The sequence below is a fragment of the Ailuropoda melanoleuca genome, chromosome 1 (genome assembly GCF_002007445.2).
Source record: "Ailuropoda melanoleuca isolate Jingjing chromosome 1, ASM200744v2, whole genome shotgun sequence".
Taxonomy (NCBI): Eukaryota; Metazoa; Chordata; class Mammalia; order Carnivora; family Ursidae; genus Ailuropoda; species Ailuropoda melanoleuca.
The window spans coordinates 47,243,948-47,266,818 of NC_048218.1; the positions used below are offsets into that span (position 1 = coordinate 47,243,948).

The window sequence follows — 22,871 nt, forward strand, 5'->3', positions numbered from 1 at the left end:
TCTTCTGTGACATGAGGTCACATTTTATATAACAGAAAACACCATATCAAAACTGTAATATCCTCAGGGCTCTTCTTTCAACAGCCACTTAGCTTAGTAGTATACACTTTTTCTAGTGCTTGAAGTAACAAAATATTTTTAGGAAGACATCAGTGTCTTTCAAACTAGTAACAGTTGTTATAGTATTTCTTTACCTGACGGTGATAATGATTATAGGTCAGTATTTGTCACTATAGATTTTACTGCATTATAAATACTGTAAACTTGAGTGGACTCATGAGAAAAGCGTTTGGCTTTGTGATGATCCCCAAATAAGAATCATCCTGAGTGTATCTTATAATCTGTACATTTGTCTAAACAAAGAGCCTCTGAGACTGATTCAGCGTTCCATTCTCCGGTTTGCAGGGAGGGGATGGAATAGCTCCCTTTCTTTTATCCAGCTATCTGAGGTTCATTTTTGGCTTACCTTGTTTTATTCACACTTATCTAAGGAGAAAGATGGTTTCTCAGTTTTCGTTGTTCCAAATCCCTGTCTCACGGAAGCAGAAATTTTACTTACTTTAAAAGCTTCAATTAAATCAGGTAGCCATGTTGACTCTCAATTGCAGAAAGCAAAGAAAGATAGCTAACAGAAGACAGGGTTGTGCGGTAAAAGGAGCAGCAATCTAAACTTTTGGAGGATCAGGTGTGCATCTTCCAGGGGTTTATAGAATAAAATCAATAAAGGTAAAACGTTAAATAAAGTCTGGAATTTTCATCAGTTTGTCACCTTTTGATTCATTAGAGACCAAGTAATATGATCCACCCCATATGGCTCTGGGGTGCTGAATAATGTTCTAAGCTTTTACTAACATGCCTTGTCAGGGTCACCTTCATCTAGGTCCAATTCTGAATACATCTCTTAAGTTTAAACTGCTGGTGAAATAGAATTTCTCTTTCTTTGTCTTGTTCAACTCATCTAAAGGAGGCCTGGGTTTGGAGTGAGAAAGGGTGGGTGAGCTCCATTCCTTGTCCTGGTGCTAACCAGCTGGTGGTGACATTGAGTATTTAGCCCTTTGGAGCCTTGGTTTTCCCTTTGTCAGATTAAAGAGTTGGGCTGTGTAACTTAAGATTCTTCCCATCTTTAAAATTCTTCTCTCCATATCTTTAAAAAAATTTTTTTTAAAGATTTTATTTATTTATTTGACAGAGAGGGAGAGACAGCCAGCAAGAGAGGGAACACAAGCAGGGGGAGTGTAAGAGGGAGAAGCAGGCTCCCAGCAGAGGAGCCCAATGCGGGGCTCGATCCCAGGACTCCAGGATCACGCCCTGAGCTGAAGGCAGACGCTTAATGACTGAGCCACCCAGGCGCCCCTTAAAAAAATATTTTAATCCTTATTGATTATGTAATGATGATCGACTGTACTCTCACCTTAAAAATATTAGAATTAGGTCCAAGAAATGTAAGTCTATGTCTTAACTATAGAAAACAAACATGGTTACAATAGGGGAGGTGGGTGAGGGGATGAGTTACATAGGTGATGGGGATTAAGGAGGGCACTTGTTGTGATGAGCACAGGGTATTGTATGGAGATGTTGAATCACTAAATTGTATACCTGAAACTAATATTACACTGTATGTTAACTAACTGGAATTTAAATAAAAACTAAGAAAAGAAACAGATGAGGCAAATTAAGTCAGAGTAAGCTCTAGAACAGGGAGACTATTTACTGCCTTAGGAAAGGTCAGGTTCATGGGTGTGTGAACAGGGCAATCATATAGGGTCCCATGTTTAGGATTTGATACAATGTGGTCTTGAAATTCTTAATAATTTTATCTTTAAATTTGTATTCAGTAGTCAAAAGTCATCCTGATGGGATTATGGAGCATGCACTGAGGTCTTGGATCCTCTACCTACATAGGATTCTGCCTCCTATCCTTTCGTTTCCCCTAGTTGGGTGCCAAGCCACCCATCCCCTTCTGCTGCCTTCTGTTCCCAGCCTGGCTCAGGCACGGGTGTGGAGAGAACACTTGTGAGGGTTTGCACTTGCCCCACAGGTATCCTCATTCCCAGGGGAGCAGAACATTAAATGCAAATAAAAATCACCACGATAGTTTGAGAGACTATAGAAGAACAGAAAAAGCTTTTCCTTTGCTTTTGAACAAGGGGCCCATATTTTCATTTTTCACTGAGTCCTGCAAATTATGTAGCTGGCCCTCACCTCAGGCCTTCATAAACATTTTCTTCACAGGGCTTAGAAATTAGCAAGAGCATCACCCTTTCAAAATTGCTTTGTATATTGCATTATAACAAAAGTAGATAATGTGTATGTATAATATATAATATAGTGATATTGATGGTGTCACTGTTGTTCCAAATCTTATTTCTCATTTTTGTAGGTTCAGGAACTTGATTTTTTCCTTCTCTCTAAGTATTAGCCTCTGGAGGAATGTTTCATGTCTACCAAAGTATAAGAGCCTCATGAATTAATTTATTTTGAATTGATAGATAGTTGGAAATACTGATATTAGGGGTATCAACACATTTTCTTCTCAGGAGAGATGCCTATTTGGGTAATCAGATGATTTTAAGAAAACCCAGACAAAAAGTGTATGATGATTTTTAAAGATAATGTTAATATATTATTATGTACCCTTTTTTACTATAGGAATATACCTGCTGAGAAAGCTAGAGGCTCATACTTGCCAATCAGGGCACCCTGTTCTATGGATTATGCTGGAGGCACAACTATACAATATTAAATTCTCAACTCTGTTTACCCAGATTGTATCCTTCAGAAGGGATTGGGTGTTATAGCATCCAATCCCATTGGGAGGGTCTTTAAGAATTATATTTACCCAATATTTATGATGTCAGTATGTTTTATTTCTACAACGAGGTGATCACCTTTAACAAATAGTACAAATATTTTTTTTTAAAGATTTTATTTATTTATTCGACAGAGTTAGAGACAGCCAGCGAGAGAGGGAACACAAGCAGGGGGAGTGGGAGAGGAAGAAGCAGGCTCATAGCAGAGGAGCCTGATGTGGGGCTCGATCCCATAACGCTGGGATCACGCCCTGAGCCGAAGGCAGACGCTTAACCGCTGTGCCACCCAGGTGCCCCAACAAATAGTACAAATATTATCGGAAGTAAGAGTTCAATACCAACTCTACCAAAATGAAAATTATCATCATTTGAAGACTTTTTCAATATCCATGTGGATACGATGCTTAAGAGTCTAATCTGCAGGTTCTGCAGAGTAAATTTTGAGAGTAACTCATCTTGAAACGCCATTAAGGTGTAGTCCTCCTCAAATTATTGTTGGTATTCACATGATAGAGGTTGAGAATTACTAGAGTACACTCTTAAAGCTTTCCGGTTAATGTATTTGCAGAACTCTGAGGATTTAATTGTGTTCTTGGTTAGACCTCTGGCAAGAACTGAAAGTGCTTTTTGAGAGAAGTCTTGGTCCTGCCTGATTCAATTGCTCTGCAGCTGGGCAGGAATACAGATAAATTATTCAATGTTTATACAAAAATAAAAATCTTGTCAACTACACAGCTAGTAGCTCTCATAAAAAAAATCAGCCCATTAAAAAAACACAAAATGTGTCCATTCCAGGCATTTATAAAAACCTGTTTCGAATATATGGTAAATAGGCTATTCTTTAAGAGGCTACCTGAAATAAACCACCATTTTTCTAGAATTTGTAATCTCCCCTCTTTTTTTTCACTAGAAAGCTCCACAAGCCAGTTCTTCAAAAAATTGTCATTTTAATGATTGATTCATTTATTCAACCAACTAGTGCGTATTGATCTCCTACTGGGAGTTCTTTCAGACACTAGTTGTAAACACAGCAAAGACCGAACTTGTGATCTACCATAGAGTGCTTTGGAATCACAATATCAGATAATGACAAGAATGATAACAAATATAGGAAATGTTAGATTTATAATAACGTATTTATTAATTTTATCTTGAATGCCAACATGAGGTTTCTGGAGCAGACAGATTTATCTTTTTTTTTTTAAGATTTTATTTATTTATTTGACAGAGAGAGAGACAGTGAGAGAGGGAACACAAGCAGGGGGAGTGGGAGAGGGAAAAGCAGGCTTCCCACTGAGCAGGGAGCCCGATGTGGGGCTCGATCCCATGACCCTGGGATCATGACCTGAGCTGAAGGCAGATGCTTAATGACTGAGCCACCCAGGTACCCTATCATTATTTATTTGTAGCAAATAATAATGTCCAGGTTCCCTTGTGCTGCAGTGTCTTCCTTCTGGGGCAATGCAGTGAGAGCCAGCTGTCACTCTACATATATGGGTTCTGTATTGTAGTTGAATACCCCCTGGCCCCTGCCAAATGAACCTGGACATTTATACAGGAGAGAGAGGCAGCTGTCTTTTCTTCCCTTTTGAGAGAGTTTCCTTGGAAAAGTAATGGGAAGGATCATAGGTCCTCCTTTTGGAATGTATCCATGGCCCTGGGTCTCATCTCCCCTTGAAATGTAAACACATACTTCTGGAGAGATAAAGCTCTCTGGAGTTCTTGTGATTTAGTCAGTCCTAAATTACCTTGTAAGGATTGTGTTTTAGCCTCAGTTTCAAGTTTCAGTAAAATGTTCTCAGAAGACCCTAACTTTGCAGAAACAAGAATATTTACTCCACAGCTGCTTATGGGATGGAGAGCTTGATAAGTTCCTCTAGATTCACTTGTCAGCTGTGACCTCTCTGAGGAGGTGATCTAAGCTTTGATCTGAAAGGCAAGAAGGAGCTAACATGTGAAAATCTGTGGAAAGGGAACATCTGGCACAAAGATCTTAAGGTTAGAATGAACCTGGAATGTTTCAATAACAGAAGGAAAGCCAGTGTGGCTAGAATGTAATGAGGAAAAGGAAAGAGATAAAATCAGAGCAGTGCCAGGTCTCCCAGAACGTGGAAGCGATTTAGATCTTGGACTAAGGATAATGGTTTAAAAACACCCCTCACTGCAGTAATAGATGTAGCAGTTAGTAGTAGATATAGAGAAAAGTGGGTATTGTCCTTATTCGATCAATTATTATTGCACCAGTTGATAGATGTACTGGGTGCCTACTATGTGCTGTGTGGACATGAGCAAGGTTCTGGGGACTTGTGCTTAAAAGCTTGACATGAACTCTGTCCTCCTGAAATTCAGGCTGCAGTGAGGGAGAGAAAAGATTGTGTTTGGGTTTGTAGGAGATCCAGTGAAACAAGGAGGAGCAGCTAACCCAGGTTGCGCTGAGGCACATAAAGGAAGTCTAAGAGTTAAGGTTGTCTTCAACTGTATGTCACAGAAATTCAGTTAAAAGTGTCTTATTTTATTTATCTTCTGTTTCATATAAGTACAGTCTGGAGGCAAACAATGCTCTAGGGCTGTTATGGTAACAGGAGGACATTGAGGTCCAGACTTCAGTATTATCATCCTTAATGCGCGGCCACTCTCCTCATGGTGATGAAAAAAGAGATGGCCCTTCTAGATATCACTTTTCAATTCTAGGAAGAAAGAAACAGAAAAGGTAAAGAGTGAAAAATATGTTGTGAAGGTTTGCCTATGTTTTCAGGAAGACAGTAACACTCTGAAAAGCCTGATACTTAACTGCAGTTTATACAATATATTCTTTGCCCAGAACTACATCTCAAGCCCATCCCCTGGTTCGTGGGACTGTGGAAAGCTAAGTGTTTTTAATCAGAAACATTACTCATTAAATTAATTTGTGTTCTATTAGAAGGGGAGATGGAGTGAATAGATATTAGCAAGGCAATTAAAACGACCGGCATGGGGATGATTTCTGTAGAAAGTGAGAGCTGAGACTTGGAAGAAAAGGGAAATTCTCAGAAGGCCATTGAGAGATTTACAGGAAAGAAAAAATTCCTATCACTTAACCTTTTCTTCTCAGCTATTTTTTTAAAGAGCAATGATAAGAAACAATATATAAAAGAATGTGTTCATTTTCTGCAAAGTTGCTATAGAAGATACTGTTTATTTTTTAGTCAGTGCTCCTTTACAGATTCTTTTTTTTAATGTTTTTTTATTATATTACGTTAGTCACCATACAGTGCATCCCTGGTTTCTGATGCAAAGTTCGGTGATTCATTAGTTGCGTATAACACCCAGCGCACCATGCAATACGTGCCCTCCTTATTACCCATCACCTTTACAGATTTTTAAACTACATTCCTCTTTCACTGTTTGATTCTTGTCCTTTGAATAGTTCATAATAGCTTTATTATATCTATTCCTCTTACTTGTAATAGCCCTTAAAACAGTTTAGAAGTAGGTGGAAACCATCTATTGTAGCCATAGTTAAAAATAAACAAATGTAATAATATAGCTTGTTTCAGGGAAAAAATGTGTTTGATCTTTGGAAGATTTTCTAAACCAAATATCTAGTATATTGGACCTTGTGGTCAGTCCTCATTAAACAGAATACATGACTGTTGACAAAAACAGACCCACATGTATCACTGGCTAGAATATTACCCTTGTAATAAAGGAATTACACAAATTAAAATCAATTTAAAACCATGCTAAACTATTAAAGATATTAATTTTATTCCTTAATTTCAGATTACATGAGTATTTGTTTCCTGACCCTTCTTAATTTCTCTAGCCTACATTTCTTAAAACTTGAGGAAGGCACACCTCCCTTGAAAAGAAGGAAAATTGCTTAGGATGAGTATCAGTAATCAACTCTTTCTATAGAATTTTGATGTCTTATGGAAGTAGCAATTATAAACTGACTCTATTGAAGTTGTTTATTCCAGCAATACACTTTCTTGATTTTAAGGTGAGAGTTTAAGTATGGGTCCAAGTCAAATAAATTTTCACAAATAACCTTGCATGATCATGTGGTTCAAATATGGATATTCACCATCCCATGCTTCAGAGAGGACAGGAGTTGCTGGACAATACTTAGGACCAGAAATCACTACCAAGATGGTACCAGGCATGGTTTGCACAAACCTGGAAGCATTGATTGGACTTTGCACAAATTATTCTTGGGAACTTATTATATCTGTAAAAAACTCATTTTCCAGATGACTGATTATATTTATAGAAGCAATAGTTTTAATGTTTTCTCTCCTGTTTAATTTCAAGTTTGATAATTTGGAGAGTCCTCCATTCAGTGCGAGCTCTGTTTCCTTTTTCCTCTTGATTATATATCAATCTGATTGAACGTGAGTATGTGGAACCATTGTTTCAATGTGGCTTTTGGCATTTATAGACAGGACATTTATAGGTGTGTTACCACCTAAGGACGTTTTACTTTTTATATTCAGATAATGAGTAAATATTTGCTTGGAGTTGAGTTGAGTATTAGTATTGGACAAATACATGCATTTATTTAATTTTGTCTCTCTTACTATACAGACTATTGTTGCAATACAGTAATTTTTTTCTCACATTTTGCATTTTAATTTGAAATTTAGAGCACCACAGAAGAGTTGTTTTCAAAAAATGAAGAGATGCTAAAAAATGTATTTGTGTTTTTGGGGCACCTGGGTGGCTCAGTCAGTTAAGCATCTGCCTTTGGCTCAGGTCATGTTCCTGGGATCCTGGGATCGAGCCCCACGTTGGGCTCCTTGTTCAATGGGGAGTCTGCTTCTTCCTCTCCTGGCCCCCCTGCTCATTCTCTCTCCCTCTGTCAAATAAATAAAATCTTTAAAAAATGTATGTGTTTTTAATGCAACAGATTGCTAGCTACTCCAGTATTTCATACACACACACACACACACACACACACACAAATCATTATATCACTCAACTCAGTTTCTAAAGCCTGTTAGGCTCCTGACAGTACAAATGAAGTAACCTTTCAGCAACCTAACACTGGACTGCAGAAATGGTGAAATCAGGAAGCCACTTAGAGTTTAATCCCCTCTCTATTAAGAATTCTTTTGGAGAAACACAGGAGTTGCTGTTTGGCACCCACAAGTACGTATGAAACCTGTTGAGTGGAAATTGGCCCAAGTACCCAAGTCCTGAATGGGTTCCTTGTTCATAAAAGGCTTACTACACATGCCTGTGTTCAGAAAGAGGGTAAGGATAATGGGAAGGGGGATCAGATAAGAACACCAATATATTTCTGTCATATTTAAAAATATAATAATATTCACCTTCCAAAGTATTTATTGGGCAAAATGGGGAAAAATGGCCTAATAATTGGTTATATAAAGGTTAACAAATGTTTCAAAAATAATTTTTAAAGGACACCAGATCCTAAGGAAGAATTGTGTCTGTTTGCAAAATACTTTTTTTGTGTCCTTAATATACCCATTTATGTTCATTTTGGGGAAGAAATACACTGGCTTTCAAATAACACAAAGTGTTTGCAAAAGGTTATTTTACATCAACAGAGTATTTAAATGTGGGGTGAAAAGATGGGAACTGGAGGCAAATCAGATTCTGGTTCTCCAAACCTGAGCATATTTAAAAGAAATCCTTTGCCCAGCAGAATTAACAGATGGTCTAAATCCCCTTGGAGTACATGGGCTCAATTCAGTACTAATTTGGGATTATGCATTCAAATGGTTTGGTCTCCTCTGAAACTTTAATAAGGTAGGTAAGAATGAACCATGTCATTCAATTTGAGCATTATAATTTGTCTAATATGATTCAGAATTATTAAGGTAGCTTTTATACTTGGAAAAAACAGTAACAACACTCCAAAATGTGTAGTGACTATGGCTGGTGTAGACCATTTCTTTAGAAAGTCAACTTACTTATACATTGATCTGACTTCACAAACTAACCTCGATGAAACAAATATGATTCTGTCCTCTGCGTTGGAGGTAAAGGTGGGCAGACAGTGAATACATGGGACACCAGAATCAGACCTCCAAAAGAATCGTTAGTCAGGAATAATGAGTTGACTCTATGAAGATAAAGTTTATTGTGAATAAATGAAAGTTTTTTCATTTTGGGTGCAAATAAAAACTGAAAAGAAAAACATCTGTAAAGTTGTTAGGTAGGGAAGATGGAATTTATAAGAAAAGATATAACATTAGCTTGCTGTATTAGGCTCTACAAAGAAACAAGACCGATAGCATACAACTCTTTCCCTTTGCCTCTCCCTCTCCTTCTATCTTTATCATCTCTACCATCTCAGCTCTTTCTCTGTCATCTCTATCTCTATATGTACTCTCATGATTATATTCAATGGTGACTACATGGAGAGAAGTTAGATACGTTTTTTTAAAAGGAGGATGATGGAGAAAAATTAATATTGTACCATTCATGAAGAAATTTCAGAGAGTGAATACTTTCACATATGCATTGCATTTTCATCCATAAACTACATTTCTATAGATCAGAGCCATAGGTTTGAAAAACTAGGTAACATTTTTTTCTTCATCTCTATTCTCTGTTTTGTTAGGATAATGCTCTTGAATACCTTCCTGATGTGTCAAAAAGTAACTGTGATGTTATGACCTGTCTGCTTTGACGTGACTATGGTAAAACTAATATCAAGATGGTAATTTGGACTTACTATTTTCCCCTTCAAGATGTGGTACTTTATTATATGATAAAAATACATAAATTAGGGGCACCTGGGTGGCACAGTCGTTAAGTGTCCGCCTTCGGCTCAGGGCGTGATCCCGGCGTTCTGGGATCGAGCCCTACATCAAGCTCCTCTGCTGGGAGCCTGCTTCTTCCTCTCCCACTCCCCCTGCTTGTGTTCCCTCTCTCGCTGGCTGTCTCTGTCAAATAAATAAATAAAATCTTTAAAAAAATACATAAATTAAACTGTAATGTTGGACCTCATGGTTAGTTAGTATAATGAATGTATAAACGGGTGCATGGAATTCATTCTGTGACTCAAGAAAATGTCACTACCCGCTAATTGGGCAGTACTGTCTAAAAAGAAAAAGATCTTAGCAGGAAGCTATCTCATTTTTTTCTAATAAGAAAATACTATTGACTTTTTATTCTAGACATGGTGGCAAATTGGTAGCTTGAAGTTGTAATCCAGTCCAAATATGGAAAAATGATTTAAAAACATGAGGCAGCATATAAAAGTTGAGTAGTTACAAATAAAATTCTTGATCTGTTCTTTTCTTGGAAAATTCGAATTCCCCACATTGTTGCCTAATGTATTCCTGGATGGCAACAATCTTCTGAAAAAGTGTTAACCATTGTTGTCTTTGGGCAAGCTTTGTGCTCTCTGGTTGGTTCCTTCCTGCCACTAATTCAATGTGCCCTATGCCCATTCACCGGGGGCTCACATCACTTATTTAAATTACCTTCCAGCCTTTGTAGTCCTTGAAGTTTGTTTCCTGTTCTATAAAAGAGGTGCTGCCCAATTTAACCACAAAGCTCAGGACAAATTCCCACCATTCTGGAACGTGTATTGAAACTACTGTGGTATCCTATGTTTCTGGCTTAGAAATTTCTTAGAAGTTTTGGTTTTAAAAGGAATAGGCCTGCCTTATTATGACAATAGCAATATGATTAGAACAGTTTTTCCTACCATTATCCAGTTTGTGGCTTTCAACAAAGATTTGCTGGAAATACAAACCACAATTTCAGTGCTTTTATTGGTATATAGGGCTGTATTGGTGAACTGATACAGTAATTGCACTTTTATAGCCCTCAGCACTCCAATTTACAATTATTTTAAATTTAATGCTTTTGATTAGGTGTTTCCAGAAATGAGAGTGCTTAAGTAATCCAAGAAACAAGGAAATGCCTTATAAATGTAGGGATGATTTAAAAGCTTTCTTAAAGGTATTCAATATCAGATACCTAGTAAAGCTAGTTCCGGGAATTGATCATCTGTAAATAAATAACTAGCAAGAAATTATAGTACCATAAATACTGTAATCACCATGAATTCTTCGTTGAAAGCATCTAGAATATATCAGTAAATCTTTCATGCAAGGGGAGTTTCTAGAAATACCTGAAAAAACAAACAGAGATTTTAAGCATCATGTGATATAAGAGTGGCAATCTATCACTGTTTCTAGTGATGGTCTTAAAGTAATAAATTCAGCATTCCTTTAGTAACATTTTCCCCTTTTGTGGTGCAACAATGCCTACAACAGAATAAAGCTTTAGTCTAGCCTTATTGCCCCTTGCTAACTTATCAACTAACAATTTATGCTGATCAAGAAGTAAGGCTAATTTATTCAGGTTTTAGACTCTTCAGATTAGAAATATTTGGTTAAATTACTTGTTGAGCTGGGAAATTGATTGCACTTATGTATAAAACTTGCTTGGACCCTCTTTCAACTGCGGCTAAATCTGCTTTTATAATTTGTCTACAACACTGTGTGGACTGAAATCTTATTAGGACATAGAGCCAATTTATTTGTGTATAGAGTACATGGGCTACAAGTGATTTTGTTAAGTACCTGAAAAACAGCTCTCCTACAACCCAGCTCTTCAGTAAGAACCCCGTTGGGGGGTATCTATGACATGCCCACATGACTGCAGAAAATGAAAAGTAAAGTAAATTGGGGAGAATCTATGATACCAAAAACTATTTTCTGCCTGCTGGATTAATTGGTTATATCAAAGTAAAAAATTGACACATATGTATTTTATGAGTTCCTTTATATCATTGAGTTTGGATCCATTTCATTTCTTTTTAATTTTTTTATTATGTTCAGTTAGCCAACATATAGTACATCATTAGTTTTTGATGTAGTGTTCAACGATTTGTTAGTTGCCTATAACACCCAGTGCTCATCACAACACTTGCCCTTCTTAATATCCATCACCTGGTGGTGGGTATTAAGGAGTTTGGGTCCATTTTAAAACAAACAGGTACTCGGGGCACCTGGGTGGCTGAGTCGGTTAAGCGTCTGCTTTCACCCTGGGCTCAGGTCATGATCCCAGGGTCGTGGGATGGAGCCCCATGTGGGGCTCTCTGCTCAGAGGGAAGCCTGCTTCTCCCTTTCCCTCTGCCTGCTGTTCCCTCTGCTTGTGCTCTCTCTCTCCCCTCCACCCTTTGTCAAATAAATAAATAAAATTTAAAAACTCAAACAGGAATTCTGAAAGTGAGGCTAAACATTCACATGGTACACACTTGATCAAGCATAGAGGTTAAGAGGTACAAAGTTCCTATGTTTATTTTATAGTATAGTTCTTTAGTGTGAAGCTAAAACTTTGTTTTAATAGAAAACTACGGTAAAACTAGTCTTCTTTATTTACCTTTTCCTTTAATTCTGAAAGAAATATATTTCCCCACTTACAAGATATAAGAAAGAGTTATAGACATTTACTGTAATCTTGTACTGTCTTTCTTTATTCATTCATTTATTCAAAATATATCATAGAATGCCACTGACATACTAGGCGTTCTCCTGGTGCTAGGCAAGCATTAGGGAACAGGAGAACCCCCAAGAGGGACTACACTCAGGCAGGCGTCCGGAGCGAGAAGACCTAGGAAAAAGTAAATTATGGAGTACGCTATAAAGTGGTAAGTGCTTTACAACTGGATGAGATTGAATCATCCGGAAGCAAAAGTACATATTGAGGTGAAAAGGGCAAAGACTGAGTCCTGGGGGCAGTTCCATCCCTGAGAGATAAATTTGTGAGAAGCCAATGGAAATTAACCTTTGTCCCTTACCCCTTACACAGACAGCTGGTGAATGTCCATTTCACCTTTCTAGGTTTGACTCAAATAACAGAAAGACAAAGTCTTGCCTTTATGTTTCATAGTGGAAAGATACTTACATGGAATGATAGAAAGGATGTAACTCTCCTCTAACAAGAGCCTAACGTACTGACTTATTATCACTATGTTTTAGTATAGCTCCATGCAACAAGGGGGGCTTTTTACTTTCATTTTCTACTGCAGCCATTCAGTCACTGAGAGTTTAATTATATGATTTTTAAAGGAAGCCGGTTGTGAGCCATGTAGTTTGAGGAAATGGTTACTGGTCAGGGTGTCTTTGAGGTCTAAATTCAGCCTTCTTTAGGAACTAAAGGGCATTCATTGGTCGCCTTTCCTCTGATTGTGAAACATAAAGTAAATCCTTTTTTCGGACAGGATAACTGCTCAGATTTCCACTTCTGGTGCTATCAAATACTGATGAATATTTTATATAGCTAAAATTATTCCTTGATACAAGCATATGCTGCAGGTACAACTAATCAAATATTCAGCCAAGTCATACAGCTTGTAAGACAAGAAATCCCCTAATAAAGGGCTCAGAATGTTCAGAAAACTGATAAAATTTTCTCGTAGAAGTTAGTGGAATGTATGACATTACTGTTCACTACATTTTAATGGTAAAATAGTAACAAATAATGTCAGTTACTTTATCTCAACTATTTTATCTTTTCCTTGCTGAAAGCCTCTAATGGAATTACTGTTTTTTAGTTAGCCAACTTATAGAGAATGTGGGTAGTGGTTTCAATATTTATGAAATGTTCATTTTTCTCATAGGATAGAGGCTATTGATTTTTTTTCTGTAAATGACAGAATTTATTAATTGATGCTTGAACCTGTTGCGTTTTCATTTTTACTTTCAAAATGGTAAAGAACAAGACAGACATGTATTCAAAGTAAAACCTGAAACATCGCTTGAAAGCATCTAGCTCAAAAGCTTCATTATAGAATAAAACAGCCTCTGGAGAATGAAGAAAAGCTGCAGCTCCTGTCAACATAATTAGGAAGACCTAAAAGAGATTTCCTGGAATCATTCTTATGTTTTTAAAAGAGTTCTTAACAACAACAACAAAAAATTCATATTAATGGTATTCAAAAAATTGGTAGATGCATGTATCGCATATTTACTCATGAGTAGAATGGTGTTTTAAGTTTATGGAGCTGACGCCTCTCTGAAAAACATGAACCTGGATTTGTTTGGTCTAGAAAGCACCAACTCTCTCTCAACACTAAACAAGACATAGAAGGCAATGTGAATAGCCTCTAGCTATTATTTTTTTAGTGGTTACATTAACTTTAAGTTCACTTACCATTTAGGGAGAGAATTTGGTTCAGGGAATGGACTAGAAATCTTAAAAGGCTGAACTCTTAGATTTTAATCTCAGTTCACAGTAGCCATAGGCAACTTGCCTCTGTACAGAAGCAATTGAGAACGTAAATGTTGTTAAAGTATCTTGAGCCAATTGAATAAAATAAAATTTTATAAAGATGTATGCTAGGGTATTACTGATAAAGCAATGTGCTTTTTCAGGTCAGCCATTATTATAACAGCTGGTGGAGTAATATAAATCTACACAGTGGGCTTCAATCTGCCACATGGTCATCCCTAAGCACAGTAGCGCATAAAGTAAAGCTTCGCTTTGGTAAAAATATCCTGAAAAGTTTTCCATGGCACCTGAATCCCAGCTTCCCACTTTCCTCCGCAGTGAGAAATCATAAGGGTTGCTGGGGTGGAAGGCTTAGATGATGTCCAGCTGGGTCCAAAGCCTACAAAGGCTGGTGGGGCGTGTTGTTTGGAGGCCTCTAAACAAAAGCAGAGGCTATGAAGAGGGTTCAGTGTCTACCTCCTTTACAATTGGGTCTTGTTGGGTTTTTTGCTTTGACAGCCTCTGAGTCATTATAATCCCAATCCAACCATTTTTCACGATGATATTCCATATCCCATTTTCATCGCTACATGAAATGTAGTATTGAAAGGGCCAGGCATCTTTCACAAAGCATAACAGCACATTGATAACTGTGCAGATTGACTCCCAATCCAACCTCAGGCCTTTTTTCTTACTTGATGATCTGTTTTTTCTGGACCATCAGGCTTTCCCTCATCAGGCTGATGATGGCTCGCTTCACACATACCACTCAAGACTTCTGTGCAGTATAAAATAGAAGATCAAAAGCAGGTAGGAGAAAAAGAATAAGGGAATGAAATGAAAACTGAAAGAGATGTAGTTGGAAGGAAACAAAGGTCTATAAAAGACGAGCTCAAGTTTCATGTTGGTGATGATTAGTCTTGCAAAACCTTCTGAGACTGTAGAAGCATTTGCTTGTCGAAAATCCAGTTTTTTCCCCCTCCCTCTCTCTTTTTTAAAAGGCTTTTCATAATGAGCAACTCTTCTCTCATTTGAAGGGTTGAATCTTTTCTGAAAAAGTTTGGTAAGGCCAGTCATTTGAACACTCAGTCACATGCAGCGGAACCAGGCACATGGAGGACAGCTGACTCCACAGAACCAGGGACTTGGGTAAGTGCCCAGCACTGAAGCCACCTAACGGGACTGCAAATGTTACCTTTTTAGTAAGCAAGGAAAACTCATTTTAATTTAATCCTTTTTTTTTTATGTCATAAAGAAAACTCCAATAAAATTCTTCTGGTGGTGTGGTTCCAGTGATGGATAAGGGTTGGGCTGGGGAGTATCTTAATATTGCAAAACGGAACGAAAAACATCTTCCCATATTTGAGTGCAGAAAGGTATAAAGAAAAATTTATTTTGTGAACTGTAGTCTAATCCCAAACATTTGGGTTGGATTTGGAGAGAGGACTTCCTCTTTTGTCAGCTTCTTCAGTTTCGAAGTTAGAGCCTGAGGTCAAGGGTTGTACGGGATTTGCTACAGCATTGTATTTGAGCCTGGAGCTGTAACCCCAGTGCACTCCCAGTCGCTACAGCCCGCAGCTGTTCCATTAATGAGATATCTTATCAGGATTCCATCTTACCAGAAACTCTGGTTGAATATGCGTGGCATCATCTCTAACTACAAAGATGATATGATAATTGAAAATAATGATGGTTTGATTTTCTTTTAAATGAAAATAATTTTAATAATGAGTCTAGTATCGTTAGACTCGACATGGAATCTCATGTAACCTGGGAGGAAACATGGGTGATTTCCATTTCTTGCGTGACCTCTAACTCTCCTTCCATTCCAAGATTGCCTTCGGTAAAACCAGTTGTTTTGATGTTAAGGAGAAGACCTCACTTCTTAGGTTCATGTATTTGAAATAATAATCTTTTTGGTTCTCAGGAGTATGACATTATTTGTTTTGCTGCTGTGAACTGGCTTCTTACGATTCATTTTAGGGGCCAAAGAAAAACGATTCTAAACTGTCAGTTTAAATAACTTTGGTAGCAACAGCAAAGGGGTTGAATTTAGTTAAAAACCTAATATTTCTTTTAATACATAATAGAATATTTCTTTATTATTTCATTTTTTAGTCACTAGCTTTATCTTATGAGACACATATCAGAGCTATTATTTGAACATTACTCCTAATTATACATTTTTTAATGTACCTAAGTGATTTTTTATTTTTCTTTAAAGACTATTATAATACTTGGCTAAATATAAAAATCTATAAATACGCTGTATGTACTTTCATTTTAGAGATTTTCAGCAATGTCCTCAAAATAAAATATAGTAATTTTTATTGTTAATAGCCACACAATACGATAAAAGATCACACTAGATATTGCAACAAATTCCACATTCCCTTCAAGACATTTAAAGCTTTTTCTCCCTTTTTAAGAAGGCCTATGACAATGATCCAGAGGATAAACAAAAAAAAATCAGATTTTTCTGCTAGGAAATCTTATTTCAAAGGTAACTTTTGAACCATAAGCAGATGCTCAGACTATAATCTATTTAGTTATGACATCAAACAGTGAATTACTGAAGATTTATGTTTTTGTAGCTTTTTTAATAGCTTGGATACCATTAAGATCATTAATAGAGGATGATAATCTTTTGTATCATTTAAATACCTATTAGCAATGTTTGCTTGCAAGGAATTCAATTTTTTGGTTAATTTACTAAATTTGTACTTTTTTCCCCCTTCTGTATTTAAGCTGGAATGTAAACTGGGTCAAGACTATAAATTTAGCTTGATCGAATTTGCTGTGTTTTGTCTGCATTATAAAATGGTATAACTAGAAACCAGGCATAACAGCTTTACCAAGAAATGATAAAGTAAACAGTCTGAGTTTCATAGATTCAGAGTCATTGCTGATTGTTACTAGGTATCTAAATTGATTTTAAGCCAGGAATTATAGGAATTCCAAACTCTCTCAAGATCTCGGTGATGTGGTAAAGAAAGGTAGACCTCAAAAAAGTAAATGATCGATTTGACCAGTTCAATAATACTTTTCCAAATATTGGATGAACATCATGGTAAGTATTTTATTGCTAATGACCAATGTTTCAGATTAGCTGAAAGAAATCTCCTAAGAATATATTGGGTCCCATCCCCCAGATTTACATATTATTTTATGTAGAGTCATATACTAACTGTTTAAAGTGAGGTTGGCAAACTTCTCTGTAAAGGCCCACAAAGTAAATATTTTAAGTCTTTGTGGGTCTTTGTCATGACTACTTAAAGCTGTCATTGTAGCTCAAAAGCAGCCATAGAAATAAGTACATAAATGAGAGTAGCCATGTTCTAATAACATTTCTTTTATAGATACTGAAATATGAATTTCATAAAATTTTCCCTTTTCATGAAACGTTATTCGTTTTTTAAAAAAATTTTTCAACCATTAAAAAATGTGAAAGCTGCCTTTGCTCATGGTCCATACAAAAACAGGTGTTGGGTAGGATTAAGCCTGCAGGCCATAGTTCACTGACCCCTAGTTTGAAGTATTAGTTTTCTAGGGGCACCTGGGTGGCACAGCGGTTAAGCATCTGCCTTCGGCTCAGGGCGTGATCCCGGTTTTATGGAATCGAGCCCCACATCAGGCTCCTCCGCTTTTCCGCTGGGAGCCTGCTTCTTCCTCTCCCACTCCCCCTGCTTGTGTTCCCTCTCTCACTGGCTCTCTCTCTCTCTGTCAAATAAAAAAATAAAAATAAGAAAAAATAAAGTATTAGTTTTCTAGAACTCACAATAAGATATACTAATACATGAAGAAATATAAAAAAACCAAAATTACATGCTTGAGTTTTTATTGATTTTTAAAACATAATAAGAACATTTAGAAAATATTATAGTGCCGAAATTTAAAGAAAAATAAAAAGGTGCTAAGCCTTAAGAACCGTAAAGTTAAAGTTGGATTAATATGACAGTTTTGTTATTTCTATTGCTATATATGTGAAAGATTCCGATGCTAAATACAAAAGGCATTTTTTAGTTTGTTAAAAGGTAGTTGAGGTTAAATGAAAATGTTAATGGCTTTGTTTGTAAAGTTCAGATTCTTTGTAAAATGAAGACAACTTGAAATTTTCACTAAGACTATAGTCATTTACTATGAAACTGCATCATTAGAAAGAGTAAGAAAAAATGAAGACTGCTTAGTGTCCTTTGTTAGAATTTAAAGTATATTTGCTCAAATATGCTTAACTAATAACCAGAACTCATATAACTACACTGTCTCTCAGTTGAACACACCATCATTAAACCACTGAATATAAACCTTCTGTAAATTACATGAATTATACTTTCAAATTAAACCATTTTTTAGATAAGATATAATTTGAAAGTGTAAAGAACTTATGGCTAACTTTCTTTTTCAAATGTAATTTATCATAATTTGGATATAAAAAGTTAAAATAATTGAATAATGAAAAAAATACTAATCTTTTAAGATTTAAAATCATTACTATATAATATATACATTTAAAAAACTTACATGTATTTGTATATAATGTGCATTTGTGCTCATATATTTGAATTCTGGCATAGCAATTCTATTTAGAAATTTAATTTGAATAAGTATTTAAAATTAAATTGATACATCTGGTTTCTAAATTTTCCTTGCTTTGTTATTTCTATCATAGAAATGTGTGCCATCAATATTAATGGAATGAGAAGGAGACTTAGCAAGGGATTGTATTAAGTTTGATGTTTTTTAGTTTATAAAAATTGAAAAAAATTATTTACAGGGCATAAAAAGTGCTAGCTGAACATTTTTTTAAGAAGTGAAGCAATTATTTAAAGCTATTTAGAGAACATGGAAAGTACAAACATTTTTTAAAAACTTGAATCAATTAACTAATTCAAGCAATTTTTAATCCAAGAGTTTTATATGCATATAGATGTAATCTTAGACCCCAATTTCATTTTCTTTTGTATTAAAATCATATAATAATGAACATAAATTACTTCTAGGGATGGGCAGGTTGGTTTAAGGATTTTAATTTAATTAATGTTTTGTTGAAATTGAAAATTTTAATTTCATTAGTGATAGAATCTTTAAAAAGTAAAGCATTATCCTATCAGAACTAGAAGTTAATATCTTTGATTTTCTACATTTTGGTAGTATGGTATTGTTCCTTTTATAACAAGATAATAATTCATTTAACAAACATTTCTTGAGAATCTATAGTGGACCTGGCATTTTGCTAGATCCTACATATAAAGGTGAACATAATACTCTTGCTTTTGTGAAGCTTACAGGTTTACTAGGGGACAACACAAAGATGTACATATAAGTCGACTGGGGTGATTTTGAACCCTCTCCCACCAGACATGTAGTAGTGCCTGGAAATATTTCAGGGTGTCATGTCTTGAGTGGGAGTACTCCTGGTATTTAGTGAAGCCAAGGATACTGTTTCATCTGCTACAATGATGTTAAGACATCCTGTAACAGTTTAGTCTAAAATGTCAATAGTGCTGATGCTGATAAACCTTGATCTCAATGTAGCACATTTTTAGAACTGCTATTATAGAATGGTGCAGTGACTCTGGCGGAAATAGAATAGGAAGTGGTCAATTCTACAAGCAGGAAGTGTTGTCTTGATAAAGGAATATCTGAAAGGAGCTATGTGTGAGCTGGCTCTTGAAGGGCTGAATGGAGACATGTTCCTAATAAAAGGGGGTGGAGTCGGGAAGAGGAACTTTCCAGACTGAGAGAGCAAAAGGAGCAAAGGAATGAATGTGTGAAATAACTTCTCATCTTTGGGAACCTAAGTGTAGAGTGGGTAGAATAGGCATGGGAGTAGAGAGATTTGAGGTTGGGCAGGTAAATAGAAATCTTATCTCAGGAACTTTTTCTTTCTTTTGTTTTGTTGTGCTACATCATAGAGTTGGGTTTTCTTCTGAAAGGTGTTGAAGGTGATGAAGGGTTTCAATTCAGGACATGACGTGATCAGGCAGTCTATTTGTAGGATTCATCAGCTGTGGTGTCAAATGTCATGGTTTTTTAAGGAAACGCAAAATCCTACATCATTTGATCAGAGAAAAGCCACAGGAAGAAAAAGCCTCTCAGTGGGAAAAAAGGATCCCTACTTCTTTTCCCGTAAATGTTTTGCTTCTGATTCTATACCTTTTACTTTATTGGTCAGAATTGTATCAAAGTAATAAAAACTCAACCTTACTTTGATTTCTGTAGTTTCATAAATGTATTATGTTTCTAATTGGCTGACTTTAACTGGCCTAAGCTGCCATGTTGTGGCATTTGGTATATCGTCCTTTCTTAGAAGTTCTGTTTTCAGATTTCTCTTATGGAACCATGATGAATTTTAAAAAATCTGCTATGGTGAGGGCTGTGAATTGTGTTAAGACTGATGAATTACAGACCTATACCCCTGAAACAAATAATACATTATATGTTAATGAAAAATAAAAAAAATTTGGGGTGCCTGGGTGACTCAGCCGTTAAGCATCTGCCTTCGGCTCAGGTCATGATCCCAGGGTCCTGGGATCAAGCACCACATCGGGCTCCCTGCTCTGTGGGAAGCCTGCTTCTCCCTCTCACACTCCCCTTGCTTGTGTTCCCTCTCTCGCTGTCTCTCTCTGTCAGATGAATAAATAAAATCTTAAAAATAAAATAATTAAAAAATAAAATAAATATGCTAAAAAAAACCCCTGCTCACCAATAAAGAAGACAGCTAGAAAGGAAATCTCATCTATGGCAAAACTTTGTTCTTTTATTTCAGTGATTCTCAACCCTGGATGCCCAGTAGAATCACTGAGGGAAGAGGGTTGCCTGGCTGGCTCAGTCAGTTAAGCATCTGACTCTTGGTTTCAGCTCGGGTTGCTATCTCAGGGTTCTGGGATAGAGTACCACGTTGGACTCTTTGTTAGGCTCTATCATCGGGCTCCACGTTCAGTGGGGAGTGTGTTTGAGGATTCCCTCCCTCTCTTTCTGCCCCTCCCCCATTCATGCTCACTCTCTTCCTCTCTCTCTCGAATTAGTAAATAAATCTTAAAAAAAAAAAAAAAGAATTACTGAGGGGAGAGATTTGGGTATCTGTATTTCTTAAAACTCCTTAGGTTAACTCAGGGAACTCTGCTTTGAATACAAAACATTAACCTCACATTTTTATTTGGGTTGTCAATGATTTCTTTTTAGTTTTTCTCCAGTAAATATATCTTCTTATTTCTATTAAAAATGAAAATGAATTTTAATTTTTTTGAGCATATACCAACTTTTAAAAGGTGGCTTTCTGACAGTGTTACAGAGCAAGGGGAAACAAGTCTATGATTTCTTACATAAAAACTCACAGTTTGGATGAGCGTCACTATCTAGAGAGAAAACCAGAGATTTGAACATGGAGTTTTCGAACAGGGATATGCATATTTTCCAACAGTCTTATTTTGTGCTGCTTAGCTCTCTGATTGGTTGGTTAATGTAGCTAAAAAGCATGGTGCAATGAAAGCAAGGCTAGGAGTTTGATCTTCCTATAACCCATTCTCTGTCCTTTAGCTATAGATCATACACCTCACCCTAGACAGCTGCCTTAAAAGTGTGGGTTTTCTTGCTAGAGTGCTACAGGAGACTGTATTGTGTTCCTGTGATCGTACTGACAGGTCTCAACTCTGTGAGAAGAAATTAAAAATGCCAGTCCTAATCCTTTGTTAACTCAACAAAATAGTAATTAAATACCTGCTCTGTGTAAGGGGATGACATTTTTTTTTTCATCTGTCAGGAAACAGAAAGGAAGAGAAGGTACAGTTTTGATTCCCTATGGATTGCTTATAATATCACACCAGTGAGCAAAGGAAAAAACATTATCATTATAAATTGTCTTCTCTCCAGCTTCTTGAATATTTTCTTTTGCATTTATTTTCTCTGCCATTAAAACATTCCCTTTGTGGAAACATTTTTTCTTAATTTCCTTCCTAACTTTCTCCTTTAATTCACAAACTTCCTTAAGTAATATCTATTGCCTCTATTTCCTTAATATATACTTAAAACAAACATCCTCCTAAGATATAAACAAATAAATAATCAATCACAGTCTATAAGCCTACTTTGATTCCTTACTTATAGCATGGGAAGTACAGTTTTTCTCAGCATTGTTCTGTGGGTAGCTCAGTCTGGGAATGCTATTTTCGTTTTGCTTGCTTCTTCTGTGAGGCCAATCAAAACATGCTTGTGGGTAGGGACCTTCAGCCCATGGGCACCCTGTTGCTACCTTGTTCTAAACCAGTGGTTTCAAACTTTCCAGTATGACTCATAGTCGGATATTTTACATTGTAATCTAATATACACTCACCCAAACACACATACATAGTACATATACGTTTTACAAAAATATGTCATTTTACTCTATTCTATTCTATTCCATCCCATACTATCCCATCCTATTCCATTTCATGAAAAATGCTGCTCTTGATCCACTAAACTAACATCTAGTACAATATTTATTTTAAAAGATTCTTCTAATCTAAACCTATGATTTTCAACAGGGTCTGTGGGGTATAGCATCCTCTTAAGAGTATCAGTAAAACTCTCAAGAGGTATACAGATAGTTGGAAATCAAAGCTGTTTTTGTTGTTCAGTGAAGATTTGTGTTTGGTGAAGAGGATTATTTTATTTAGATTTTCAAATATCCCAAAAATGAAATTATTTTATGTTTCAAAGAATTTCTGTTCTTCTCATTTATATTCTATCTTTTTTTTTTCTTTGGAGTCATCCAGTGAATGGACCGAACTAAACATTCATTGAAATTCATTTGGCAATTAATTAGGTATTGCTGGGTGACATCTTATGTGTCAGTCTTTGGGTCGGAGACATTTTTGTCACGATGAGCCTCAATTTTCA

At 36.3% G+C, this 22,871-nt stretch overlaps 1 protein-coding gene across 7 annotated transcripts in view; it reads left to right on the forward strand.

Moving 5' to 3' along the window:
- Positions 1 to 22,871, forward strand: part of ZPLD1 (zona pellucida like domain containing 1) — a 265,892-nt gene that overhangs the window by 183,206 nt on the left and 59,815 nt on the right. For 3 of the 7 annotated variants that reach the window (XM_034657659.1, XM_034657653.1, XM_034657689.1), the window contains 2 exons: positions 14,716 to 14,801; positions 15,029 to 15,140. The exons of 3 other annotated variants lie outside the window; for them this stretch is intronic. The gene's annotated coding sequence lies outside the window, so the exon portion shown is untranslated. The remainder of the gene's footprint in view (positions 1 to 14,715; positions 14,802 to 15,028; positions 15,141 to 22,871) is intronic. One more of the 7 variants, XM_034657665.1, reaches the window with a different exon arrangement.